The sequence below is a fragment of the Schistocerca serialis genome, unplaced genomic scaffold (genome assembly GCF_023864345.2).
Source record: "Schistocerca serialis cubense isolate TAMUIC-IGC-003099 unplaced genomic scaffold, iqSchSeri2.2 HiC_scaffold_206, whole genome shotgun sequence".
In the NCBI taxonomy this organism is placed as follows: Eukaryota; Metazoa; Arthropoda; class Insecta; order Orthoptera; family Acrididae; genus Schistocerca; species Schistocerca serialis.
This window is the reverse complement of record NW_026047769.1, coordinates 147,501-152,500: the sequence shown is the minus strand read 5'-3', so window position 1 is coordinate 152,500 and position 5,000 is coordinate 147,501. Positions and strand designations below refer to the sequence as shown.

At 51.5% G+C, this 5,000-nt stretch overlaps 1 non-coding gene across 1 annotated transcript in view; it reads right to left on the bottom strand.

Moving 5' to 3' along the window:
• LOC126443945 (small subunit ribosomal RNA) overlaps window positions 1–1,444 on the bottom strand; it is a 1,909-nt gene extending 465 nt beyond the window's left edge. The window contains exon 1 of the ribosomal RNA XR_007582302.1: window positions 1–1,444. This exon is cut by the window's left edge and continues 465 nt beyond it. This is a non-coding gene — a ribosomal RNA (small subunit ribosomal RNA).
• Window positions 1,445–5,000: the final 3,556 nt, after the last annotated feature.

Sequence of the window (5,000 nt, the reverse complement as noted above, 5' to 3'; positions counted from 1 at the left end):
GTTAGCAGGCTAGAGTCTCGTTCGTTATCGGAATTAACCAGACAAATCGCTCCACCAACTAAGAACGGCCATGCACCACCACCCACCGAATCAAGAAAGAGCTATCAATCTGTCAATCCTTCCGGTGTCCGGGCCTGGTGAGGTTTCCCGTGTTGAGTCAAATTAAGCCGCAGGCTCCACTCCTGGTGGTGCCCTTCCGTCAATTCCTTTAAGTTTCAGCTTTGCAACCATACTTCCCCCGGAACCCAAAAGCTTTGGTTTCCCGGAGGCTGCCCGCCGAGTCATCGGAGGAACTGCGGCGGATCGCTGGCTGGCATCGTTTATGGTTAGAACTAGGGCGGTATCTGATCGCCTTCGAACCTCTAACTTTCGTTCTTGATTAATGAAAACATACTTGGCAAATGCTTTCGCTTCTGTTCGTCTTGCGACGATCCAAGAATTTCACCTCTAACGTCGCAATACGAATGCCCCCGCCTGTCCCTATTAATCATTACCTCGGGTTCCGAAAACCAACAAAATAGAACCGAGGTCCTATTCCATTATTCCATGCACACAGTATTCAGGCGGGCTTGCCTGCTTTAAGCACTCTAATTTGTTCAAAGTAAACGTGCCGGCCCACCGAGACACTCAATAAAGAGCACCCTGGTAGGATTTCAACGGGGTCCGCCTCGGGACGCACGAGCACGCACGAGGCGGTCGCACGCCTTCGGCTCGCCCCACCGGCAGGACGTCCCACGATACATGCCAGTTAAACACCGACGGGCGGTGAACCAACAGCGTGGGACACAAATCCAACTACGAGCTTTTTAACCGCAACAACTTTAATATACGCTATTGGAGCTGGAATTACCGCGGCTGCTGGCACCAGACTTGCCCTCCAATAGATACTCGTTAAAGGATTTAAAGTGTACTCATTCCGATTACGGGGCCTCGGATGAGTCCCGTATCGTTATTTTTCGTCACTACCTCCCCGTGCCGGGAGTGGGTAATTTGCGCGCCTGCTGCCTTCCTTGGATGTGGTAGCCGTTTCTCAGGCTCCCTCTCCGGAATCGAACCCTGATTCCCCGTTACCCGTTACAACCATGGTAGGCGCAGAACCTACCATCGACAGTTGATAAGGCAGACATTTGAAAGATGCGTCGCCGGTACGAGGACCGTGCGATCAGCCCAAAGTTATTCAGAGTCACCAAGGCAAACGGACCGGACGAGCCGACCGATTGGTTTTGATCTAATAAAAGCGTCCCTTCCATCTCTGGTCGGGACTCTGTTTGCATGTATTAGCTCTAGAATTACCACAGTTATCCAAGTAACGTGGGTACGATCTAAGGAACCATAACTGATTTAATGAGCCATTCGCGGTTTCACCTTAATGCGGCTTGTACTGAGACATGCATGGCTTAATCTTTGAGACAAGCATATGACTACTGGCAGGATCAACCAGGGAGCTGCGTCAACTAGAGCTGAGCAGCCGGCCGCCCGGGAGTGTGTCCCGGGGGCCCGCGCGAACACGCAAGCGTCCGCTCAATTATTCTGCAAACAGGAGGAGGCTGAGCTCCCCTGCACAACACACCTCGAAACCCTCTCAGGTCCCGGCGGCGCGCAGCGCCGTCCTAAGTACTTGGTCGGGTTCGAGAGAGGCGCAATCGCCCGGAGTTAGGCGAGTAGACGCTTTAGGTGCGACCACCCGTGCTCCCAACTGAGCTTGCCGCTGCCGACAGAGGCCCGGGAGCGTGCTGTCGTGGCATTGCCGGCGGGAGACAACACGCGCCACCTACGGTGACCGGCAGCTCCAACGCCAGCGCCACAGAAGGACAAAAGCCCCACTTGGGTGCCGAAGCGAACTCTCCCAGCACAGCGCACGCGCCAACACGTCCGCACAGCTGCGATACAAACCACCTGCGAGAACCGCTGGGGCGACCGAGCAGCAGACGGCGTCGCGGCGCCGAGCGCCGGGCGGCGGCGCATCCTCAGCGCACACAGTCCTCAATCGGACCAGCACACTGCAGATGGCCACCGCGCTTCGCACCGGGCCCGCGAGGACCTACTTTGGCCGCAAGGCGCCGCGAGCAGGGGGCCCCGGCGCGCAGCTGCGCCGCCTGCCGCGTCCGTCGGCCGGCGCGCCTGCCACTGGCCGCCCCCACCAGCCGGCTGTAGCGCGTGCGCCCACGCACCGCGCTGCCAGCACGCCGGGCGGCCCCCCCTCACCGGCCGGGGACAGTCTCACCCAGCCACCGCCGCGTATCGCCTCACACCCAGATCCCCTTTCACGTTCGTGGGCATGGTGGGTATCCCTGAAACAACCAGTTAATAGCTCGACCGATCGTCGCCAACACTGATTCACCTCTAGCGAGAACAACCGCACCACAACGGGTTACCTGTTGTTCATTTGCGTAACGTCACCAGCAAACGTAGACGTCCATCGCCATTTGCAACGAGTATTGCATGCCTGTGTCAGGTGTCACAACACACTACGTCTGCCCACATAGACGCAACAACATGTGCACGCCTCGAGAACACGTGGAAGGTAGCCCCCGTACGTATGCGGTGTCCATTGCGCGAACGACTGTCAGCCGGCCTCTGCAGGATGTCGCAGATGTGGAACGCGGTGCAACATGCTATCACGGTGTGTGAGAAGAGACGACTACGTCCGAATACACGCTCCACTACATCAACAGACTGCTCATGCTGATCGCCATCGAGGGCGTCCGTTCCTCCCACACGTCTGAATGGCGTACCACACTGCAATCCAGCTCTTATAGGGAGACGACACGTAGCTGCGTGCACAATATTTGGACTGTATGGTCTGCCGTTGCTAGGCGCAGTCGTCGTACGGTCACACATGTGCCACGCTGTATCATTCAGTACATACGGACCAATGTGCAGTACAGTTTGTGGGTTTTGCGTACATCGGCGGACAGGTGACAGGCCGTACCACAACGTAGGCTGAGTACGTCGGCATGCGAAGGGCATTGAACATGCAAACTTCTCAACGACCAGCTTGCGAAGGCAGGGGGGAAGGGGGGGGGGGGCATGTACGTCCTGCTGCTATCCACATTACAGTGTATAGCAGGAGCATGTGGAAAGTCAGCAACACCTGCAAGGTGTTTAACATGACGCGATACACAGGGGACCGGGCAGTGCGAATAGCGAACTATATTGCGAGGGTTGCGGTTAGGCAACACTACACTAATTTAACGAGTTGCATAACAATTACAGAGCAGGTTAAGGCGCAATATAGGTTAGGTTAAGGCACAACATGGGTTACGTTAAAGCACAACATGGGTTACGTTAAAGCACAACATGGGTTACGTTAAAGCACAACATGGGTTACGTTAAAGCACAATTTAGGTTACGTTAAAGCACAATTTAGGTTACGTTGAAGCACAATTTAGGTTACGTTGAAGCACAATTTAGGTTACGTTGAAGCACAATTTAGGTTACGTTGAAGCACAATTTAGGTTACGTTGAAGCACAATTTAGGTTACGTTGAAGCACAAATTAGGTTACGTTGAGGCACAAATTAGGTTACGTTGAGGCACAAATTAGGTTACGTTGAGGCACAAATTAGGTTACGTTGAGGCACAAATTAGGTTACGTTGAGGCACAATATGGGTTAGGTTGAGGCACAATATGGGTTAGGTTGAGGCACAATATGGGTTAGGTTGAGGCACAATATGGGTTAGGTTGAGGCACAATATGGGTTAGGTTGAGGCACAAATTGGGTTAGGTTGAGGCACAATATGGGTTAGGTTAAGGCACAATATGGGTTAGGTTAAGGCACAATATGGGTTAGGTTAAGGTACAATATGGGTTAGGTTAAGGTACAATATGGGTTAGGTTAAGGTACAATATGGGTTAGGTTAAGGTACAATATGGGTTAGGTTAAGGCACAATATGGGTTAGGTTAAGGCACAACATGGGTTAGGTTAAGGCACAACATGGGTTAGGTTAAGGCACAACATGGGTTAGGTTAAGGCACAACATGGGTTAGGTTAAGGCACAACATGGGTTAGGTTAAGGCACAATATGGGTTAGGTTAAGGCACAATATGGGTTAGGTTAAGGCACAACATGGGTTAGGTTAAGGCACAATATGGGTTAGGTTAAGGCACAACATGGGTTAGGTTAAGGCACAACATGGGTTAGGTTAAGGTACAATATGGGTTAGGTTAAGGTACAATATGGGTTAGGTTAAGGTACAATATGGGTTAGGTTAAGGTACAATATGGGTTAGGTTAAGGTACAATATGGGTTAGGTTAAGGTACAATATGGGTTAGGTTAAGGTACAATATGGGTTAGGTTAAGGTACAATATGGGTTAGGTTAAGGTACAATATGGGTTAGGTTAAGGTACAATATGGGTTAGGTTAAGGCACAACATGGGTTAGGTTAAGGCACAACATGGGTTAGGTTAAGGCACAACATGGGTTAGGTTAAGGCACAACATGGGTTAGGTTAAGGCACAACATGGGTTAGGTTAAGGCACAACATGGGTTAGGTTAAGGCACAACATGGGTTAGGTTAAGGCACAACATGGGTTAGGTTAAGGCACAACATGGGTTAGGTTAAGGCACAACATGGGTTAGGTTAAGGCACAACATGGGTTAGGTTAAGGTACAATATGGGTTAGGTTAAGGCACAACATGGGTTAGGTTAAGGCACAACATGGGTTAGGTTAAGGCACAACATGGGTTAGGTTAAGGCACAACATGGGTTAGGTTAAGGCACAACATGGGTTAGGTTAAGGCACAACATGGGTTAGGTTAAGGCACAACATAGGTTAGGTTAAGGCACAACATAGGTTAGGTTAAGGCACAACATACGTTAGGTTAAGGCACAACGTAGGTTAGGTTAAGGCACAACGTAGGTTAGGTTAAGGCGCAATGTAGGTTAGGTTAAGGTACGATATAGCTGAGGTTAAGGTACAATATCGCTTAGGTTAAGGTACACATTGTTGTAGGGAAAGGTGTATTGGGGGGGGGGGGGGCGGCAGGTTCGTTG